Here is a 24,411-nt window from a genome sequence, read left to right as displayed (position 1 = left end):
GGTTGGGAGATGGAGCAGAGTTGCTGGAGCGGGTTTCCGGATGTGGTGCGAATATTTGTGGTGAAGTGAGGGGAAGACCCAACACGTTTGGACTGAAGGAATGGAGTCATGGCAGCCGATGCCCCTGTTGGTGTTCAGTCGCCACGCTCATTCTCATTCTGTACTCCCTGCTGTCCATCTGAGGGGTCAGTGCAGTTCCCTCAGGAATTCCGAGCCATGGAGCAAACAGTCACAAATCAGGGCCATAGTGCCGATTTCCGTCCAGGTGGTACAGACAGTGCAAGTGTTCGCTTTGACAGTGTTACTGATGTTTCGAGTGGAAGTAAAGGGCGCATCTCACTGGAATTTGGTAAAGTGTCAGGCTCAGACTGAAAACCGGCATGTACCTCTCCAGTTACACTGACCCGGGGAGGGATCCTCTGACCCCGAGGCTGGGTCGGAGAATCGCCGAGCCGGGCTCGATTCACCCGACGCCGATTCTCCGGTCGGTGGCCCCTCTGCGCCCCCCCCCCCCCCCACACTTCTCCGCGTGGGGTGGCCCGGGTCCTGCCGGCGACGTTCACATTTGGTCGTACCCGGCGGGGCCTCGATGTCCATCCTGCGGGGAGGCGGCCTGGTGGGGGCGGGGGGGAGGGGGGATCCGACCCCGGGGGGCCCTCCACCGTGACCTGGCCCGCGATCGGGGCCTACCGATCGGCGGGCCGGCTTCCCCTGGTGGGGGCCTCTTTCACTCGCGCTGGCGGAGAAGGAAACTACCGCGCGTGCGCGAATTCGCGCTGGCCGCAGCGCGCATGCGCAGACCCCGTGGCGCCCGTTTGACGCCGGTATCGGCTGCTGGAGCTGCGTGAGTCACTCCAGTGCCGTGCTGGCCCCCTGTAGGGCTCAGGTTCGCTGCTCCTGGAGGCCTGTTGGCACCTATTGAGCTTATCAGAGAATCCCGCCCCAGCTTTCTCTCCAGGTCTTGAGACTCTTTAAAGGAAAGTAATAAGTGGGCGGGGGGGGGGGGGGCTGAGAGCCACCAACCGGCTTCACGGAGAATGTGTGCCATCTTTAAAAGACTCCCCAATCAGTAATTAAACTAAAAGGCCCCCATCATGGACGGTTATCCAGGTGTCCCCTTCCACTACTGCAAAAGTATCACCTGTGTTCTTCCCCCTCTCTCAGTACCCACTCCCCTCCAACCCAGTTCCTAACACGTTCCCCCCTCACAGTGAGCCCTTTGCCCCCCCCCCCCCCCCCCAGGCACACATTAATGGAAATCACCCCCCGGGGGGTTGCCTTGAGGGATACCCCCTCGCCAATGCCTGGCACAAGTTGGCACTGCCAGGTTGGTACTAGATGCTCCGCCCGGGCATGTCCCTCTTTCCCCACCCCCCTCCCGATGCTTTACTTAACCTTGCGTACCTAGAGGGGGCCCTCTGCTCTATCTCGTTTCCCCAAAACTACGGTATGAACATTGAGTGATGGGGATCATGTGGCGGGGAGGCCCATTAATAATATTTTAATGTATTGAAACGCAATTAATGACATTTCCACCCTTGCTGACGAGGGGCGGGGAAAATTTGCAAACGCAATCTCCGGAGATAATTGCGTTTCCTGATGCTCTCCGAACTTCCTGCCGGGATCGCTGTTCTCTTTGAAAATCTCCCCCACGGTTCTTGTACATCAGCTCTGCGGCTGGGTCTGTGTCCCTAACGGGAGTCTCGAGCCACGTCTGGGATGGCTAGTTTGTCACCCAGCAACGAGATTCACCCGACAGCTTGTTTGGAAAAAGCCAGCGCAGAGGACTGGTGCAGGATGAATGAAGTCTGTCTGCTGTGAGGAAAACAGGCACAGACGAGAACGATGGTCAGCAGCAAGCCGGACATCCAGGGAGCAAAATCCCTTTCTATTCCGGATGATGATGGGGAAGCACACAAGGTTATGTCGGTGAGGTCAATGGCATCTTGCACTCCGAGACAAACTACAGTGTCAGCAAAACCTATTGCCCTTACATCCTCCTTCACTCCATTCCTGGGAAAGTAGATGTAGATGTTCCTCCTACCCTCGAGAAATCTCGTTATAAAAATATCTGAAAATTGCTTTTGATACTTAGAAAATATCTGTCCAGGCGAGACTGGAGCTTATGTTTACTTTCTTGGACTCAAAATCAAATTCTACTTGATCTGCTTTTCGCTAAATGTTCTGTATTTCAGACTTGTGTTTCTCTGGTCGGACGTTCCTGATGCAATAGTGGACGGCAAGCTGGGAACTGTCATTGATGAGCCCAGCGGCAACCTGGAAGGAGTATGTTAGTGCTGTCCATATCTTGATTATGGGTGGCACAGTGGTTAGCACTGCTGCCTCACAGCACCGGAGTCCCGGGTTTGATTCCGACCTCGGGTCACTGTGCGGAGTCTGCACGTTCTCCCCGTGTGTGCGTGGCTTTCCTCCGGGTGCTCCGGTTTCCTCCCACAAGTCCAAGGATGTGCAGGTTGGGTGGATTGGCCATGCTAAATTGCCCTTTGGAATCATAGAATTTACAGTGCAGAAGGAGACCATTCGGCCCATCGAGTCTGCACCGGCTCTTGGAAAGAGCACCTTACATAGCATCCAACGGTTGAATGCGGTTAAGGGGATAGGGCGGGGGAGTGGGCCTGGGTTGGGGATCGAAGGGTCGGGGCAGACTTCATGGGCAAAATAGTTTCCTTCTGCATCATACGGATTCAGTGATTCAAAGTACTGTGCTGCAGCAGAAGGCATATTTGTAAAGTAACCAGCGTAACACTCTATTGAGTGTTTTGAACCTTTCTGACATTTGCCCTGGATGCTTGTCGAGGAACGCGATCCAATATGACAGCCGCATTGAAGAGACAAACGCAAACAACATAGTGGACCCTCAGGCACCTACTTTGCCTCTAAAACAGGCGCAATCCAATCTGATTTTTGAGCCAAGCTCACAAAGTGCGTTCAGCAGATTGTGCAGCTGAGGGGAGGCGGAGCAAGTTGAAAAGGATGAATTAATTCCAGCTGCTATAGCCTATGCTATTTATGGCGATCTACTATGGGAAAATCCTGAGGGAGTTCTTTTAACATATCTAATTTTAGTGAATTATTTTCCCTTGTCTCTTTTAATTGATGTCTCTCAGGGGCTTGCTCTTGTTCTGATCCTAACTGAGAGTCTGATAACCTTCCATTTCTCTCCAGCTTGCCACTCAGCCACCTGAAAGTGCACAGGAAAAACGGATGTGTCTGGTATTCCTTAAATTGGTGCAGTGCAGCCTTGCATCTGAAGTTGAGCAATATAATTGAACAAACAGTGCTCCAAGGACAGGGAGATATAAACATTCAAGACAAGTTACAGTTCAGAACTCATTTCAGAAACAAGTGGCGTTCTGCTCGAGTGCAAAGGCAACATCCATTAATGGAGCACCCAACACTCATTTTGTATACGGGTTTAGATCACAAGACCATAAACTATCAGAGCACAATTCGGCCCATCGAGGCTGCTCCGCCGTTCGATCATGGCTGAAATGTTCCTCATCCCCATTCTCCTGCCTTCTCCCCATAACCCCGGTCCCCTTATTAATCAAGAAATCCCCTTCTTAATCATGACCACCTGGTTTATGCTTGGCGTGTTGTTACCTATAGGGCTACAGGCCAAGAGCTGGAAGGTGGAATTAGACAGAATAGTTCTTTCTTAGAACTCTTGTTTGTTGTTGTTTGTAAAGCGGCAGGACAAATAAGTTGAATCTTGTCCAAGGGGACCATTCCACTTGGGCCTTGATTAACTAGTGGAGTGGAAACCTTGTTCCCTTTTATTCCTTAATCTCCAAATGTCTTTACAATATTGCCAGTTTCACTGATCAATTTTGGTCTCTGAAGAATGAGTTAGACCTCCAAGAAAAGATCATTCATCTTCCGTACAAGAAGCAGTGTAGTAAATATAACCAAGGCAAGAAGGTGAATAAAATTAAAGTTTGTGACCCGTTACAGGCATTCCAATCTCCTTTTTCATCCCCTCAGTTAACTATCTGTATTCCTCAAGATTTTTACTGTTTTATTATGTTTCCCTTCAAGTTGCATTTCAATGTTAATTGGTCTATTTATCCACAGAATTCTTTTGAAGCGCATTTATCATCTTGTAAGGATATATCTGCTTTGTACTCCATCTGTTTCAGTTAATGATTATTCACTGATGATCTGTAATCTTCTTTGCCTACTTTTTCTGTCCCATTCCATTTTGCATTAAATCCCCCCTTATATCATTGAACATTGCCATTTCCAGTTCAACACTCTGAGTTCCCACTATTCTTTCCGCTATTGACATAGAAAGAATGAAAATAAAATAGAATCTTATTGAATTTTACTCATGGCAGTTGCCCAGTATGTTTCTATACACAATTGTCATCCTGTCATCTGCTGGGTCCATGCCAGTAATGTATGGGTCGATGCCCTGGGCACATCATCACTGTTCCAGAGATTGAAATAATCAGAATTTCCTCCATGAAAACTCAACAAAACTTACATTAGCACAGTTTATCACCCAGTGTGTCAATTTGGTATTTATTGTCGTACTGAAAATGATTGAAGTGAAAATCAAAGGGATGGAACTTCAGGTGAAATTTGAGCATGAAATGTTTTTAATCCAGTTGTTAAGAGTCCCACTGATGTTAAATGTGAGGGTATCCCAAAACTGGCTACACACACACACACACCTACAGTACACTTGACTTAACCCCGTTCCACGTCTAGCCACATTCGTGAACTCAGAGAATGCCCCTTTTACAGAAAACAACATCCCATAAAGTTTAGCTTCGCAATCCAAATGCAGCAAATAATTATGACACACGATTTGTATCTTTATTTTTGGAAGCCTTCGTCTGGTTCAGCATAGAATCTTTGAGGTTTTCAAAAAAGCCGCTTCTCAGCCCAGAAGCCGGTTTTCGGGAGAACTTCTGTTTCCAGATGGGCATCTTAGCTGCTCATCAGCTGTGCTTCACTCTGTAGGACAGAGCTAACCCTGCCACTGGAGTATCATTGATTCCTTTTGACCTTATCCCATCCAAACAACACATCAGAGAAGTAATTTAACACTTAAATGCAACATGTTTTCTTATGTCTGCACTTTGGAATCCCACCTTCTGTAGTTTTAACATCTATACTCTATTGTTCTCAACTTCACTTAAGTAAACACAAACAGAAAAAGTTGTATAAACTCAGCAGGTCCAGCAGCATCTGTTGAGAGAAACAGAGTTAACATTTTGGATCTAAATGACCATTCTACAAAACTGAAGCAAGGTAGAAATATCTGTAAATATCTATGTACCCTGCTTATAAACTAATTTGCATATCAAAAAACTCTTCAGAGCAGCTGAACCCTCAACAATTTACTTTCATCCATTTCTTTAATATTTATTTTATCCATGCTTCTTGACATTAACAATAGCAGCTGTGATCTGCTATTGCAAATAATTCATCTTGAGCTTCCATGTGTAGATTAAAAGTGGATCATGTACTTTTACTGTTCATTTCTTGAAATGAGTCCAGTGCATACCCATTTCTTTCCCATTGAATGTGATTTGATATTTTCTTTAGATTCCATATCAATGAGTTCCTGAATCACCACACAAATTCTTGTTCCCGGTACTTGAATTAGTTTTCTTTTACCATTTATTCTTTCACAGGGTTGCTGGCAAGGGCCACCATTTGTTGCCCATCACTGATTAGCCCTGAAAAGGTGATGGTGTGCCACCTTGAGCCGCTGCGGTCCATGTGGTGTAGATACACCCACAGTGCTGTTAGGAAAGGAGTCCTTTACCCAGTGGCAGTGAAGGACTGGTGAAAAATGTCCAAGCCAGGGTGGTGAGTGGCTTGGAAGAGACTGTGCTGATAATGATATTCCCACATGCCTGCTGCCCTTGTCCTTGTAGGTGGTACAGGTTGTGGGTTTGGAAGATTCTGTCTGTTGTGGGTTTGTATTGTTCCTGCTGGCTACAAGGTCACTTTAAGAGATCAATCGCATGATGACATCATCGCCAGTTTGGACAGACTAACATCAGTCTACAGTAGCAGCCTGTGTGAAAACACCTTCCCAATAAAGCTCTTAGTTGCTTTGTACCTTTGTGGTCTGCAAGCCTGTACTTCATAAATACCACAGTGAAAACTGGCGAGGAGGAAGTCAGAATCCACACAGCAAACACCTGAAAAGGAAATGCAGAAATCCATTGGAGTAAGAAAAATCATCGATCCAGGTGAAGACATCCAGAAAGGATTAAGAAGATAAAATCTTCACTACACCAAAGCTGGTCACCTCGGGGTGTCGAATAGTAGCAACCATTGAATGACCCAAAATTTAAAAGATTTTGGAAGGAAAGGCTTCAAAAAAGAACCAGCCATATGCTTTGCTTGGAACATTCTGGAAGGGTGCTCAAGTGCTCTCTCTACTGCAAGTAGCAAGTAAAGTAACAAATTAATTGAGAGCCGGGGCAAGGAACAGGCTGAGCTCAGGGTTACCTGAAAGAAAAATAATCGAGGTTGTGCTGAAAACTATGTGGCACATTTGTGCTTATTAAGAAGATTTTATCTTCTTAATCCTTTCTGGATGTCTTCCAAGCCACTTCCCACAGTAAAATGGCGGGAGGTTTTGGCACCATGGGACCATATGATGAAAACACTGAGCACTGGAGCACATACACTGCAAGATTCTAATACTTTGCCCAGGTGAACAAAATTGCGGCAGATATTGTAGACACAGCTGTCGTGAGTACAATGGGGGAAAAAAACCTTCATCCTCCTGTAAAATCTGCTGCAGCCTGAAAAAACAGGCTCATAAACCGCTGGGTGAAATAGTGGGGATATTGCAGGGCCACCTCTCACCTAAACCTTTGGTTGTTACTGAGACTTTCAGGTTCCATAAGCATAACCTCAGAGAGGCAGTGAACCAGGAGTCATGGAGAAGCTAGCCCAACTCCACAAATATTGCGAGGGACTGTGAGGTGCCAACTCTCCCAATGGAGCTGGTCAGGTCAGGAGTGTAAAGTGCACCCTCACTACCGTCGCTGTTCTCCTGTTTTGGCGAAAATAGACTGATCCGGGAAAAGGGGAGCAGGAATCCAGGAGTTGGGTCCCTCCCACCATTTTCTAATGGCTCTGAAGTCTGCCCCATTTCCTGGCCTATATTGTTTACAGACAAATGGACTAACAAACAGGAATGAAAACTTTACCTCCGCCCACATTCAGTCGCCGAGTAACTCAGATATAGATCCAACATAATTCTGATATCTGATGATTTCTCCAACAAACTGTTTTAAAGTTCAAGTTTCATGTTTATAAAAGACTAAGCTCATTTCTTACTCTGCATACAAAATATTTTGACAGATCTCTGGAAAAGTTTAGAGGGTAATAAAATTCAGTGGAAGAATGGACTGCTGCCATATAGGGCTGTAAAACTAATAAATACCAGCACACTGTAGTGTGGTATGTAACAGACCATTATGAGGGATGATCAGGTTTTTAATTAGATGAATTAAGCCTCCTAAGATGCGTGTTGGAAGTGATTTGTTTTGAACCAAATTACAAGCAAATAGTTAACTCATTGCTCAATGACAATTTGGGCTGAGGTATTTGGCGACATGTCATTTCCTCTAATGGTCCTTAAATATTCTGTACGATTTGAGGATCATTTAACCCTGAATATTTGACAATACAGACACATTATTTAGCATTTAAACTCAAACCTTTGAAGCCTCCTGGTGATATTTTGCCTGCACTGGATGCATCAATATATCATTAACATAACTTCTACTGCATTGAAAATCCACATAAAACGTGGCCCATCTAAAGGAACATCTTAAATTCCTCTGTTAGGCCTTCACACTCCGTCTTTCCTACCGGCAGATTTTTGATCTTTGGCTGGTTTATGTTGGAAGTCATAGAAGATTGTTGGGAGAGGAGGGGAAGATGGGGGGGATGCAGGGGCCCTTTCTCAGGGTTGATCCATTTCACCTGCTAAATCAACCGGGATGAGGTATTAGCTGCATTAACAACAAAAAAAAGCTACAAAAGAATTAAACTTGACAAAATCAATCTTCAAAAATACCTGCTTTCCCCAAAGTACGTTAATGTTTATCAACCCAATCTGCAGGTTTGGGAGATGTTCTATTTTAACACCAAAGAATGTTTTTTTTTCCAGAGGTGCATTTCTTCGGGTTCAAACTAGTAATTGTAGATTTAGTTCCAGCTAAAAAATACCTCATTGCACTCTGATTCCAGCTCTGTCGCTCTCAAGTGCCCCTCTTCGCCATGAAAATGTAAATGTTCTGAGAATGCAGGCAGGAATGTTTGCACTTTCTAACCATTTAAATCAACTGTGAGTAATTTTTTTAAAGTGTTCAGGTGGTCTACTAGATCTCCTAAACCTTTTCTTAGCCAAATTCAACACTGCGTTAGAGTTACATCAAGGAACAGGAAACCACCTCCTTGATGGAGCACTGCCCTGTTTCAATCTAAAATCAGGTTGGACTTTTATCTAGGTTCATCTGTAGTTTCAGTATTGCTGCGTGACAGAGATTACAGGACAAAAATGCCCTCCTATAGCTTAAGAACATTGCGGTTACATCCAGAAGCTGCAAATGAATTGCTGCAGCTGTTTCTGTGATTTCAAAATAACATTGATGACTCCACACCTTCCAGATCAAATTGACGAGCCTCTGCCGACATGTGCCTTTTGTGGTGAAGATCATGTTGATTGTGCATTACTGTCTGCTGAGGATTAGACTTCATCCCAGAGGGTGAGGTGCTGATACTGTCCGTAAGGAAGACAAAGTATTGAAGGACTTTGCGACTGGGTTTAATGTCAATATGCTGAGTGAACTGCAGACCCAATTCATAAGATTTGTCTTGGCTGTATCTTCCATTTAATGTGCAATTCATCATTGATAATCAACCACAATTTGCCTGTTAATTCATGTTTAACTTATGTTGATTCTGGATGTTAGAGTACAGGAGGTTATCTGTGATAATATTTAGTGTTTGCTTTATTTGACTCTTGCATAGTAAAAGTCCTTCTGTTTTATACAGTGAAATCTTATGGAAATAAAGAATTGGGATATCAGATTTTTCATGGAAAGGCTTTAGGGAGTCAAGAAGTGAGTTATTCACTGCAATAATCCCAGACTCTGACCTGGTCTTGTATTAACAGCATTTATATGGCTGATTCAGTAAAGCCCCAGAATGTAGATGGTGCGGAATTCAACCATGGTAATCCCATTAAATGTCAATGGGAAGTAGTTAGACGGTAGAATTAAAAGCATGGATAGATATAACTGAGCATTATATGATATTTGTTACAGATACATAATTGCAAAGTGATTACTGAATACTCAAGAGTATTTGCCATTTCAGAAGCAGAAGATAGGAAAATTGGGGTAGGTAACTCTGCGAATAGAGGAATGGATCAGTACAGAAGTGAGAAATGATCTTGATTCAGAGGATTAAAATGTAGAATCAATTTGGGTGGAGATAAGGATAGCAAAGGAAAGAAGTCACTGGTGCGAATGATAAATAGGCCCTTCTTACCATAGCTACACTGTATGACAGAATATAAGTCAAGAAATAAAGTTTTTTTTAAAGAAACATACTCCAATAATCATGGGAGATTATATTCTTTGTACAAATTGGAAGGATTAAATTGCCAAAGTAGCCTGGAGAATAAATTCATTGAGGGCGGAGATTTATTGCCCTGCCTTGGTGGGAATGGGATCATAAAATTTGGCAAGCTATGCAAAAGCCCATTGACTTTGATGAGATGGTAAAATTCCACAAAGAGTGTATTTGGGACAGTTTCTTAGAACTGTGAATTCTTGGAACCAACGGGGGAACAGACTGTTTGAGACCTGGTAATGTGTAATGAGATAAGGTTTCTCTAGATAAGAGTGATCATAACATGGTAGTATTACACGCCCCCCCCCCCCTCCCCCCGGTAGTGTAGTCAATTCTAGTCCATCTCATCCCGGAGTCACTAAATTAACCAACAATTCTTATAAAAATACCTGAAGTATTTGGCCCTTGCCTGCCCAATAATTACATTCACCAGGGGCGAAATTCTCCCGAAACGGCGCGATGTCCGCCGACTGGCGCCCAAAACGGCGCCAATCAGACGGGCATCGCGCCGCCCCAAAGGTGCGGAATGCTCCGCATCTTTGGGGGCCGAGCCCCAACATTGAGGGGCTAGGCCGACGCCGGAGGAATTTCCGCCCCGCCAGCTGGCGGAAACGGCCTTTGTTGCCCCGCCAGCTGGCGCGGAAATGACATCTCGAGGCGGCGCATGCGCGGGAGCATCAGCGGCCGCTGACAGTTTCCCACGCATGCGCAGTGGAGGGAGTCTCTTCCGCCTCCGCCATAGTGGAGACCGTGGAGGAGGCAGAAGGGAAAGAGTGCCCCCACAGCACAGGCCCGCCCGCGGATCGGTGGGCCCCGATCGCGGGCCAGGCCACCGTGGGGGCACCCCCCGGGGCCAGATCGCCCCGCGCCCCCCCCAGGACCCCGGAGCCCGCCCACGCCGCCTTGTCCCGCCGGTAAGGTAGGTGATTTAATTTACGCCGGCGGGACAGGCAATTTATCGGCGGGACTTCGGCCCATCCGGGCCGGAGAATCGAGCGGGGGGTCCCGCCAACCGGCGTGGCGCGATTCCCACCCCCGCCGAATATCCGGTGCCGGAGACTTCGGCAACCGGCGGGATCGGGATTCACACCAGCCCCCGGCGATTCTCCGACCCGGCCGGGCGGTCGGAGAATGTCGCCCCAGGTTTGTAAGTTTAGACATGAGCACTGTTTTTTATATCAAGAACTATCATGAAATATGTAGTTAATACAACTGGATAACAACAAGCTAATGTCTACTGGTTTAGCACACTGCTGGTTTAGCACACAGTGCTAAACAGCTGGCTTGTAATGCAGAACAAGGCCAGCAGCACGAGTTCAATTCCCGTACGGGCCTCCCCGAACAGGTGCCGGAATGTGGCGACTAATAACTCCATTGAAGTCTACTTGTGACAATAATGATTATTATTATTACTACCACCTTTAACTCTCCCACCCTCTATCCACACACACAAGGCAGACGGACATGGGCGGGCGGGGGAGGGGAGAGTAAGGGGTGAAAATGATAAAGATGAGGGTCAAAAGATAAGATTCTCTGCTTCAAATGGTGATTCCTCACAGCACGCTTGCTAATTAAAGTCATTGGTTCACAGCTGGTAATGGTCTTTGCAGAAACATTCATTCAGGGTCCCTGCAGTTAAAGATTCAGTACTAACAGGCAGCAGGCTTTCTGGAGAGACACTAGGTTATATTGAAATGGGCCTTCAGCTAGAGGATCACATTAAGGTCTATACCTTTCTGGAGCGACACTTTATTTCACATCAAACTTTGCTTCCAGCTCATGGTTTGCCTCTGCATTCTCAAGACAATGACACCCAGACAGAAGAGTAAGTCAGCCTTCACAATAGGCCTTTCCAGAGAGAGTTCAGCTGGACTTTTGGGTATGAGTTAGTTAGATACGTCCATCAGGTTGCGAGAATGAAAACTGAAACCAAACCTGAACCCTTGTGGGTCTGAGAACATTCCAATAGAATCAGATCCAATCGCCACCTGTTACCAGGCAGAGCACAGCCTTTTGGACCAATTCATTGGCCACCAGCCAAATCAAGCAAACCAACTCCCAGCCAATCTCTGACATTGGTGCCGGACAATCCACAGCTCCGGTTTGAACCAACACAGACTAACACAGTGGACTCTCCTGCTGCTGAAATCCACTGCTTGAATTAGAGGCACAGGCCACTGCTTTCTTCTGCTTGAATTAACGATAAGGCTGTCTTAAAGACACATGTCCATAAATCATTCATGGATCAAAAATGTATCGGCAAAATAAAAGAAAGGGGAAGAAAGGTTAATGCACATTTTAGCAATCAGAGCTAGTACTGCTGTGCATCAAGGACTGGATTCTTTACTATGGGGAATGAAAAGAATGATATATTCACGTTGGAGGGGTTACAGCACAGATTGAGCAGAATTTTACCAGGGTTAAAGGAATTAAATTAGGAGGACAGGTTGCATAAACCTGGCTTGCACTCCCTTGAGTTTTGAAAGTTTACAAATGATCTAATGAATGTGATTAAAAATGATAAGCGGATTTGAGAGAGGAGTTACAGAGGGAATGCAAGACACGGGGAAACAATCCTAAACTTAAAATTAGGCCATTCTCTTGTGGTAATAATTTACACTCTGTCGGAGTAGAAATGTGGCAATCTCTCCCACAAATGGATGTGGATGTTGTGTCAACTTGTGGTGTTCCTTGTGCTTCCGTTCTCAGGATGGATGTCGTAGAGTTCACAAAGACCACAGAGGCTAAGTTCATTAACGAAGCTAACATTTATTTACACTACTTATTCAAGCTCAACCACTACTCCTATAGTAAACAATCATCTAGTAATCTACAATCTAAACTCTACTAACACTAGTCTCTACACTCTATAACTGTACTCTACACTCTCTAGACCTCTCTGCACTCTCTCCAGCCTTCTCCCAGAGGTCTGCGAGTCAGTGTTTTATATAGTTCTGCATCTAGCTCCGTCTAGTGGCTAATTATGATATAACATTAACCCTTTGTGTTCTGGGCATTTCACTTAATGTCACACAACTGAAAGCCTCAACAGATTTTTATTAGGGAAAGGTAAAGGATACGGCTCAAAGGCAAGAATTTAGAATTGAGCTACAGATCAGCCATAATCTAATTGAATGGTGGAACAACCAGAGGGATTCAATGGCCTACTCCTATTCGGGATTTTCCTCCTACAAGACCCTCCCAAAATTCCCTCTTGCTTCGCAGCCAGTTGGTGGTGAGGAACAAGCTGAACTTTACCTATCAATTTCTATCCTGTACCCTCCATCCCCATTCCAGACAAGAGATGGATTTTAAAAATTTATTCACGGGATGTGGCCGTCATTGCCCAGTCCTAATTACCCTTGAGAAGGTGGTGGTGAGCTGCCTTCTTGAACAGCCGCAGTCCTTATGGTGTAGGTACACCTAGAGTGCTATTAGGGAGGACGTTCAGGATTTTGACCCAGGAACAGAGAAGGAATGGCGATATATTTCCAACTCAGGATAGTGAGAAGCCTGGAAGAGAAATTCCAGCGGGTGGTATTTCCCCATACCTGCTGCCCTTGTCCTTCTAGGCAGTAGTGGCCATAGATTTGGTAGATGCTCACTAAGGAGCCTTGGCGAGTTCCTGTAGTACATCTTGTAGCTGCTACACTTGTGGATGGGGTGCCAATCAGGTGGGCTGCTTTGTCCTGGATGGTGTCAAGCTTTGATTGTTTTTGGAGCTGCACTCATCCAGGCAAGTAGAGAGTATTCCATTACACTCTTAACCTGTGTCTTGTAAATGGTGGACAGGCTTTGGGGAGTCAGGAGGTGAGTTAATCACCACAGGATTCCCAGCCTCTGATCTGCTCTTGTAGACACATTTATATGGCTAGTCCAGTTCAGTTTCTGGTCAATGATCACACCCAGGGCGTTGATAGTGGGGAATTCAGTGATGGTGATGTCATTAAATGCCAAGGGGCGGTGGTTACATTTTCTCTTGTTGGGGATGGTCATTGCCTGGCACTTCTGTGGCATGTGTTACTTGCCACTTGTCAGCCCAAGCTTGGATATTGCCCAGGTCTTGCTGCTTTTGGGCGTGGATTGCTTCAGTATTGGGAAGTCGTGAATGATGCTGAACATTGTGCAATGATTAGCAAACAGCCCCACTTCTAACCTTATGATGGAAAGAATGGCATTGGTGAAGCAGCTGAAGGTGGTTGGGCCGAGGGCCCTATCCTGAGGAACTCCTGCAGTGATGTCCTGGAGCTGAGATGACTGACCTCCAACCACCACAACCATCTTCCTTAGTGCCAGGTATGCCTCCAGCCTGCGGAGAGTTTTCCCCCAATTCCTAACGACTCCAGTTTAGCTAGGGCTCCTTGATTCCATACTGAGTCAAATGCGGCTGTTATGGGCGAGGCATTTTCAGAACCCCAAAATGTATCATGGAGTTCAACCAACCTCTGCCTTTTAATGTATTTGTTGCTTTTCCCAGCACACAGCTTTTTCCCTAGGTGTGAGATTACAATTATGGACACGTGGGTTTTTAAACACTGTTTATGCCATGAACTCAACTTAACATCTTAAATAAACATTGGATCTCTTAACACCCCTTACTTCAAAGATAACTCAGAAAATATTGCAACAGTAAATAACTCCTTAAAATGTTCCTTCAAATTTCCAAGAGACTTAACACCTTTAAACAGTATCACATCAGGTTAAAGGATATATATATTTTCTGTAGAATGGCAGAGATATATTAGCTTGGTTGACTTCAGCTCCAGCACCTTGCTTTCTTCCTGTAGCTCTCTGGCCACACACAGACACACACAACCTTCTTTTTCCAACTGCAAAACTAAACTGCAAAATGGCTGACCTGAGCTCAGCCCCACCCACTCTCTGACATCACTGTTTTCTTAAAGGTACATTGCTTAAACATCCATGTCTTAAAGGAACCCTCACATGACATGGCCCTGAAGTCAAGGCCAGTCACTCTCACCTCACGTCTGAAGTTCAGCTCTTTTGTCCATGTTTGAACCAAGGATGTAATGAGGTCAGGAGCCGAAAGACCCTGATGGAACCCAAATTGAGAGTCAGTCAACAGGTTATTGCTAAGTAAGTGCTGCTTAATACCACTGTTGACGATTCCTTCCATCACTTTACCAAAGATCGGGAGTAGGCTGATAGGGCTACAATTCGCTGGGTTGGATTTGTCGTGCTTTTTGTGTACAGGACACGTCTGGACAGTTTTCCACATTGCCAGGTAGATGCCAGTGTTGCCGCTGTAGTGGAACAGCTTAGCTAGATTTGCAGCAGTCGGCCCTGGAGGTAGTTTTCCCCAGACCTGAAATTTAGGCCAGCGAGTGCAATTCATGCTTGGCTGACGTGCAGCCCATGGAAAACCTGCCCTGTGTTAAAACCAGTGGCATCAAGGACTGTGGCTGCCACTGGCCAGCTTTGCAAAACCGTAGCAGTCGACACCTGAGGTCAGGAAAGTGGTCTTACAGACTTGAAAATCAGTACAAGTCTAGATGAATGGAAAGCTGCTACGAGAAGATAAGGTTTTTAAAGATTTCCATGTCGATTTACATGTCAGAGCCTGCGCGGACCAGCTGGCAGAGGTATTTGCGGGCATCTTTAACCTGTCCCGACTCCACTCCGAGGTCCCCACCTGCTTCAAGAAGACCACCATTGTACCGATGCCAAAGAAGAACCAGGCAACGTGCCTCAATGACTACCGTCCGGTGGCCGTGACTTCAGTCGTAATGAAGTGCTTCGAGAGGTTGATCATGAAGCGCATCACCTCCATACTCCCAGAACACCTTGATCCACTGCAATTCACATACCATCGCAACCGGTCCACAGCAGACGCCATTTCCCTGGCCCTACAATCATCCGTAGAGCATCTCGACAACAAGGACTCCTACATCAGACTCCTATTTATTGACTACAGCTCCGCCTTCAACACCATAATCCCAGGCAAGCTCATATCAAAGCTCCAAAACCTAGGACTTGGCTCCCCACTTTGCAACTGGATCCTCGATTTTCTGACTAATAGACCACAATCAGTAAGAATAAACAACACCTCCTCCACAATAGTCCTCAATACCGGGGCCCCGCAAAGCTGCGTACTTAGCCCCCTACTCTACTCCCTGTACACACACGACTGCGTGGCAAAATTTGGTTCCAACTCCATCTACAAGTTTGCTGACGATACGACCATAGTGGGCCGGAGGGTGATAGAGAACCTATTGGAGTGGTGTAGCGACAACAATCTCTCCCTCAATGCCAGCAAAACTAAAGAGCTGGTAATTGACTTCAGGAAGCAAAGTACTGTACACACCCCTGTCAGCATCAACGGGGCCGAGGTGGAGATGGTTAGCAGTTTCAAATTCCTAGGGGTGCACATCTCCAAAAATCTGTCCTGGTCCACCCAGGTCGACGCTACCACCAAGAAAGCACAACAGCGCCTATACTTTCTCAGGAAACGAAGGAAATTTGGCATGTCCACATTAACCCTCACCAACTTTTACAGATGCACCATAGAAAGCATCCTATCAGGCTGCATCACAGCCTGGTATGGCAACTGCTCGGCCCAAGACCGCAAGAAACTACAGAGAGTCATGAACACCGCCCAGTCCATCACACGAACCTGCCTCCCATCCATTGACTCCATCTACACCTCCCGCTGCCTGGGGAAAGCGGGCAGTATAATCAAAGATCCCTCCCACCCGGCTTACTCACTCTTCCAATTTCTTCCATCGGGCAGGAGATACAGAAGTCTGAGAACACGCACGAACAGACTCAAAAACAGCTTCTTCCCCGCTGTTACCAGACTCCTAAATTACCCTCTTATGGACTGACCTCATTAACACTGCACCCCTGTATGCTTCATCCGATGCCGGTGCTTTTGTAGTTACATTGTATACCTTGTGTTGCCCTATTATGTATTTTCTTTTATCCCCTTTTCTTCCCATGTACTTAATGATCTGTTGAGCTGCTCACAGAAAAATACTTTTCACTGTACCTCGGTACAAGTGACATAAACAAACCCAATCCAAGTACTGCCCCGGATCGTCTTAAAAATTTTTATGTACATATTTCACAGAACCCTGGTAAAACTTCATTCCAAAATTGAAAACATGATTTGCATTTGGTTGTGGAATGTGAGAGAAATATGCAGAGTATGAGTATAGCGAATGGTACAAGGCTCTCCCAGATTGCCTTTGCAGAATGTCTGATAGGCTTGAGGAATGACAGGCCATTTAAAATAATCAGTGGGTTCAACGAGTTTAAGTTGGCACTGGTTCACAAAACATACTTGTGAAGTAAATTCAATTCTTCCCATAAAAAATACTTGAAGCTTCATGTAGGTTTGAGGTGCTATTTCCAGTGGTCACACTTTCAGTTCACGTTTCAGCAAGAATTTAATAGCTCTTGTTTCAAATATTATCCAGTGTACATTGCAAAGACAAGCTTTACCCTAATTTGTCACAATATAGTGCAAAGTACATGAACATTATATTTCGGCATACCCTGTAGCATATTTGAAAAGCTTGTTCATATTCACAATCAAAGTTAAAACTGACTTTCATTTTATTATTGATCTTCGTGCTTAATCAACATACGGATATATGTATGAACATACACATTAGGAGTCGGCCATTCGGCCCCTTGAGCCTGCTCCACCCTTTCAATAAGATCATGATTATAACCTGATCTGATTATAACCTCAACCCCACATTTCTGCCTACTCCACAGTAACCTTTCACCCCCTTGGGCACAAGAATGTATCGAGGACAAAGAATGTTGTTAAAGCAACAGAAATAACCACAAGATGCACTGCAGTAGCTCGCCAAGGTTCCTCAGGCAGCACCTTCCAAACTCACGATCGCTACCATCTAGAAGGACAAGAGCAGCAGATACCTGGGAACCCCACCACCTGGAGGTTTCCCTCCAAGTCACTCACCATCCTGACTTGGAAATATATCGCCGTTCCCTCACTGTCGCTGGAGCAACATCCTGGAACTCCCTCCGTCGCAGTACTGTGGGTGTACCTACACGTCAGGGACTGCAGCGGTTCAAGAAGGCAGTTGAGCACAACCTTCTCAAGGGCAATTAGGGATGGGCAATAAATGCTGGTCGAGCCAGCGACAGCCACATTAAATGAATTTTTCAAAATTTACATTTATACATTTTCTTTTTCCATAGAACGTGGGCACCATTGGAAAAAAAACCAACATGTATTGCCCATTCCTGATTGTCCTTGAGAAGGTGGAGGTGAGGCAAATGTGGTGGACTTGCAGTGCTGATGGGAGGGAATTCCAGGATTATGATCCAATGACAGTGAAGGAAAAGTGAGATAGTTCCAAGTCAGAATAACGTGTGGTTTGGAAGGGGATTTACAGGTGGCCGTGTTCTCATGCGCCTACTGTCTGTGTTCATCTAGGCAGTGGAGGTCTTGTGTTTAGAACGTAATTTAAAGAATCCTTGTAGATGATGTAGAGGGTGCGGCAGCGTTGGAGGCAACGGATGATTAAGGTGGCACATGGAATGGCCATCAAGTAAGCTGCTTCATTTAGGATGGTGTCACATATCTTGAGTGTTGCAGATGCAATCTCCAGCCACGCGGACACCATCCCATTGACTTTCGCTTTATGGAAGAAAGACCTGGGACAGTCAGGAGGTAAGCCACATGCCATAGGATTTCCAGCCTCAAAACCGCTTCCACAGTATTTATGTGGCTGGTCCAGTTACATTTCTTGTCAATGGTGAATCCTAGGGTGTTGATGGTGAGGGATTCAGCAATGGTAATACCATTGGACATCAAGGGGAGATGCTGGTGTGACAGAAATGTTACTTTCCACTTATCAGCCCAAGTTTTCCAAGTCGTTCTTGCTTCATTGCAAATGGAACTAAATAGTATTCATCAGCGAATTTATCCACTTTTGATCTCAGAGAGGAAGGAAGATAATTGATGAAGCGACGGAAGATAATTGATGAAGCAACTTAAGATGGTTGGGCCTTGGACAGCTCGAGAAAATTCTTCAGAGATGTCCTGGGCTGAGATGATAGGCCTCTGACCTATCGTCAGAACCTTCGTGTTAGGTATGATTCGTGTCAGTTGGGAGTTTTCCCCAATTCCCATTGACTTCAATTTTACCCAGACTCCTTGGCACGATGTTCGGTTAAATGCTATCTTAATGTCAAGGATAGTCACTTTCACCTCAACTTAGCTCTTTTGTTTATGTTTGGACTAAGGCTGTAATGAGATCTGGAGCCACCTTGCCCCAGCAGAACCCAACCAAGCATCGGGAAGCGAGTTATTGATGAACACGTGCTACTTGATAACAATGTTGGAGAGACCCTCTATCACTTTGCTGATGATTAGGAGTAGACGGATTGGGCAGGAGTGGGCTGGATAGGATTTGCCCTGCTTTCTGTGGTCAATTTCTAAAGTATCTTCAATGAAGATACTTGCAGGAGCGTTATCCAAAAATATCTGACAGCACTCAGTCATTTTGATTCAATTTATGATACCAAGTGGGAGATTGCAACTAATTTGGTATGCATAAATTCGTAGGAACTTTTGTGAAAGCCATTTTTTCAATTTTTGAAGGAGACAAAATATCAATTGAAGCCGAGGATCGCAAATTATTGAAAAGCCCAGATTAAAGTTTAACTTTTATAACAGTTTTACAGTATTCTGGTCACCACACTACCAGAAGGATGTGGAGGCTTTAGAGAGGGTGCAGAAGAGATTTACCAGGATGTTGCCTGGTATGGAAGCATGAGCTATGAGGAGCGGTTGAATAAACTCGGTTTGTTCTCACTGGAACGACGGAGGTTGAGGGGCGACCTGATAGAGGTCTACAAAATTATGAGGGGCATAGACAGAGTGGATAGTCAGAGGCTTTTTCCCCAGGATAGAGGGGTCAGTTACTAGGGGGCATAGGTTTAAGGTGCGAGGGGCAAGGTTTAAAGGAGATGTACGAAGCAAGTTTTTTTTACACAGAGGGTAATGGGTGCCTGGAACACACTGCCGGAGGAGGTGGTGGAAGCAGGGACGATAGTGACGTTTAAGGGGCATCGTGACAAATACATGAATAGGATGGGAATAGAGGGATACGGACCCCGGAAGTGTGGAAGATTTTAGTTTAGACGAGCAGCATGGTTGGCGCAGGCTTGGAGGGCCGAAGGGCCTGTTCCTGTGCTGTACCTTTCTTTGTTCTTTGTTCTTATTTGTATGAAAATTTGAAGAGAAATATCACTCTTTGCAGGGAATACTTTAATGAAAATCACCTTTCCCAGGAGACTCAGTACGTCGACGTTTTAAAAATATATCTGCTGATTGGAAGAGACATTTCCAATGAAGCAAAACTTAAAACAGTCTGCGGAAGGTGAAAAAACCACTTTCATGTAGCTAGTCTCTTATTCGGCTCGGAGATGAGTAGGGATCAACCAATCTCTCAGATTTTGTTGCTGATCTTGATACTTGAACACAAGTCAAAACCTTTTTGTAACAACTATTTTCATCAAAATAGTAATTAAATAAGTTATGACGAGTTCAAAAGGTAACAGGAATATTATAAATGTAGATCAAACACTTCTTAGAGCATCTCAAGGAACGTTGATATTCATTTTCTGTTCCGGAATAGGAGGAATGTAAGCACTGTGCTCCTGGAAGATCTCAATAAAATGTAGAGGATGTACACCAGATTCTGCTCAAAGTGGTCTAATGGGCAGAGGATCAGAAAGGTGAGGATCATAGATTTCCTGCAGTGCAGAAGGAGGCCATTCAGCCCATTGGGGCTGCACCGACCCTACCCCCATCACCCCACCTAACCTGCACATCTTTGGACACTAAGGGGCAATTTAGCATAGATAATCCACCTAACCTGCACATTTTGGGGCACGAAGGGGCAATTTAGCATAGCTAATTCACCTAACCTGCACATTTTTGGGCACTAAGGGGCAATTTAGCATAGCTAATTCACCTAACCTGCACATTTTTGGAAACTGCAACACCTGGAGGAAACCCACGCAGACATGAGGAGGGAGTGCCAAAACACAGACAGTCACCCAAGGCTGGAATCGAACCTGGTCCCCTGGTGCTGTGAGGCAACAGTGCTTACCACAGTGCCACCGTGCCACCCTCAATCCAGATCCTAAAGGCAATGAGCAGTATTTATGAAGCTAGATCTTTGTTGTCTAAAGGAAATGGTTACTTGTTTATCTGGACACCTTTGCCTAACTTGAGGGGCCAATTCATCGCCTTGAGGTTTTTTAATGATACCCATGGCACGTCTGGTGCAAGTCATACTGAGCGCAATATTGTTGAAAACATTACCTTGCTGTTGTCTATTTCCACTCCAATGGTATCAACCAACCTCGTCCCTACCACAGCTTATTTGAAACTGTGACTTTGTTGCCTAGATGTAACTATTCTAATGCTCTACTTCCAGCCGCTCATCTTCCTTAAACTTAAGGCTTTCCAAATCTCGGCTGAGCAAATGCTCCTTGCACAAAGTCTCATTCGTCCATAGCCGCTCTGCGCACGTGCTTACATTGGCTCCTGGTTAATCAATGCCTTAGATTTTAACATTCTCAAACTGGGTCATCAACCTGGCACATTGAGCAGAATTGTACCAGCCCCCAGGAGGCAGGAATGGAGGTGGGGGGGGGGAAGGGCCCGGAAATTCCTGGGAAGTTGTGGTGGAGCGGCCCCGCAGCAATGTCCGAACTTCTGGGAATTTTGCTGACGGAAGGATTGGAATTATAGGCGGGACGGGGGGGGGGGGGGGGCAATATAAATATGCAACGGCCCTTTCGAGAACCACTTAACCAGGCGGTCCGTATTTTAACGAGGTGGGTGAACATCATTCCACATGAGGAGGCCACCACCGAAATAGAAGCAACCGCCCAGTGGCAGCCCCAGTTGTGGGGGTGGGAGGATTTTGTTGAGCGTAACGGAGGCCGTGGGCAGGAAAGTCAGCTCCTACAGCGCCAATGATATTGTCAGAGGCATTTTCCTTTCTAATACATGGCGCTGGAATTTTCTAAAACCATTTTCTTGCCTATCGCCTGTAGGCTACACGACCCCGGCCTCCCCCAACAATAGGCACTGCTCCGGTGCACTGTTGAGCTCCCGGTCCTTTGTTTGGGCGGACAGCCATTCCAAATAGGATGGCAATCCCAACATCCGCCGCACATAAAATTGTCCGATTGTTCATGTGTTGGCTTTAATTTTCCAAAATTCCCTAGGTTCGGGGAAGCTTCCATTACACTGGAATGTAGCAAATGTAACTCCTTTATTCAAAAAGGGAGGGAGACAAAAAGTGGGAAACTATAAGCCAATTAGCCGAATATATGTTACAGGGAAAATGTTAGGAGCTATTATTAAAGATTTATAGGAGGGTACTGAGAATAAATCAAGGCAATCAGGCAGAGTCAACATGGTTTTGTGAAAGAAAAATTATGCTTTGCCAAATTATTGAAGTTCTTTTAAGGAGTAACATGTGCTGTGGACAAAGGGGAACCGGAGGGTGTACTGCACTTAGATTTCTAGGACTCATTTGATAAGACGGTTACTATGGAAGATAGGGGGCTACACAATGGCATGAATAGAAAATTGACTAGCTGGCAAGGAACAACGAGTTGTTATAAATGGGCCTTTTTCTGAGAATTCCCATTGACAGTGGCGGGAATAGAGAATCTCGCCACCAACTAACGGTGCACCGCCTCCCCCTGCTGGGGGACCACAGAATCCCACCCATTATCTAAAAGGTGAAAGACTGCAGAACTCTAAGATTCAGGTGGATCTGGGTGTCCTAGTGCATGTATCACAAACGGCTAGTATGCATCACAACATTAGGAAAGCTAATAATAATAATAATCTTTATTGTCACAAGTAGGGTTACATTAACACTGCAATGAAGTTACTGTGAAAAGCTACTAGTCGCCACATTCCATCGCCTGTTTGGGTACACCGAGGGAGAATTCAGAATGTCCAATTTACCTAACAGCACGTCTTTTGGGACTTGTGGGTTCCCTCCAGGTGCTCTGGTTTCTTCCCACAGTCCAAAGATGTGCAGGTTAGGTGGATCGGCCATGTTAAATTACCCCTCGGTGTCCAAAGTTTAGGTTAGGTGGGGTTACGGGGATGGGGCAGGATTGGGCTCTTTTGGAGGGTCGGGGCAATGGCCTCCTTCTGCACTATAGAGTTCTATGACTTGTAGGACTAATTTTTGGAGAGATAGAAATTCGTGCAAAATGGATAAACAGAAGAATGTATATGAGTTACTGACGGTTTCAAAGTCACAAACAAAGGGCATGCTTGGTTGATTAACCATGCGGTGTTACACAATTATCTAGCAACCCTTCACTGTCTCAAGATATAAATAAACAATAACATGGAACTGTCACAAAGCTAACATTGCAGCATTATCGACTCCTCTATGCTAGTGAATCATCCTGGTGCTGAAGAGGCTGGGCCTAAGGCAGTTATTGGATTTATGTTGCCAAACTGTCCTTTCTGGAGCACCATAGCTCAGTTTTTTGGGCCTGCGACAGTGGAGGTTGAATCTGTCCAGAAGCAAAGAATTGTTCTTCTGTCCTCCTCCTCCCTACTTCATCGCCACGCCAAGAAAATGTTGTACTGGCCTCGAGTCAAATTTTCCTCCACTGTTCATTGCTCTTGTTCTGACTTGCTGTGTGACTAAGAATTTTTAAAGCAAATATATTAAAGTCTCAATGAGTCAGAGGTAAAGTTTCCATTTCTCAACTGTGCAAACAGGATAGAGCCCAGTTTTAATCTCCGGTCAATGCAAAGTTAACTGGAGAGGCGCTTGAAAAGGCCGTGATGTATTTAGATTGTGGCAGGGGTGGAGGTGGATGGATGATGTAGTGTGGGTGTATATAGTGGTGGGGAGTAGCAAGGAAGAATTGTCCAGGGTTCCCACTCTTAATAAATAATTAGCAACTCCGAGTTAATCAGAAATAGGACAGGCAGCGATTCTCTCCAGCACGAACTGTCATTGCAGAAAATTGCAAGAATAATGAGCCTTTGAGTCAGGCACAGCTTGAGAACCAGGTTTTATGGAAAAATACCTCACTTAATCATGCCGCCTTCGTTTTAAACAGAGCAGCATGGTGGTGCAGTGGTTATCACTGCTGCCCCACGGCGCCAAGGACCCGGTTTCGATCCCGGCCCCGGGTCGCTGTCCGTGTGGAGTTTGCGCATTCTCCCCATGTCTGCGTGGGTCTCACCCCCCCACACCTCAACGATGTGCAGGGTAGGTGGATTGGCCACGCTAAATTGCCCCATAATTGTAAAAAAAAAAACGTTTTAAACATGAGCCAGGGTCATCATCTGAATCCAATGGCTTCTGAGGTCTGTCCGCCTACACGATCAATTAACAGGCAGCTTCTGGAAATCTTGTCCAACTGAGGATGATCGACGGCGGAAGGCCAATTGCTCTGGGTGGCTGGCAGCACCACTGGGTGAGGTGGGCACTGCCCATATAGGTGGGAGACTGAAAGGGCGCCTCAAAATAAAAGTGCTATCTGAAGACTTTTGACTCGCTAGATTGTAACCATAATTACATATCAGACACACCAATAATGAAATGTAACCATAGAATCTATTCAACTTGCCAGGCTGGATCAGGGAGTAGATTGGACCATTGGGGCAAAGACCTGACTGATCAATCCTTCATCACCGTACCAGATTGAAGTGTGTTCTCTCTGTGACATCTGTTACATAAATATCTTGGATGACTTAGCTTC

General features: G+C 45.5%; 1 long non-coding RNA gene across 1 annotated transcript in view; it reads right to left on the bottom strand.

The window, feature by feature from the left end:
* Positions 1–5,313: 5,313 nt before the first annotated feature.
* LOC140396541 (uncharacterized) overlaps positions 5,314–24,411 on the bottom strand; it is a 29,029-nt gene continuing 9,931 nt past the window's right edge. The window contains exon 3 of the long non-coding RNA XR_011936567.1: positions 5,314–6,182. This is a non-coding gene — a long non-coding RNA (uncharacterized lncRNA). The remainder of the gene's footprint in view (positions 6,183–24,411) is intronic.

Source organism: Scyliorhinus torazame, chromosome 19 (assembly GCF_047496885.1).
Source record: "Scyliorhinus torazame isolate Kashiwa2021f chromosome 19, sScyTor2.1, whole genome shotgun sequence".
Lineage (NCBI taxonomy): Eukaryota > Metazoa > Chordata > Chondrichthyes > Carcharhiniformes > Scyliorhinidae > Scyliorhinus > Scyliorhinus torazame.
Note: the sequence above shows the minus strand (reverse complement) of the source record. Positions and strands in the feature narration are given on the sequence as shown.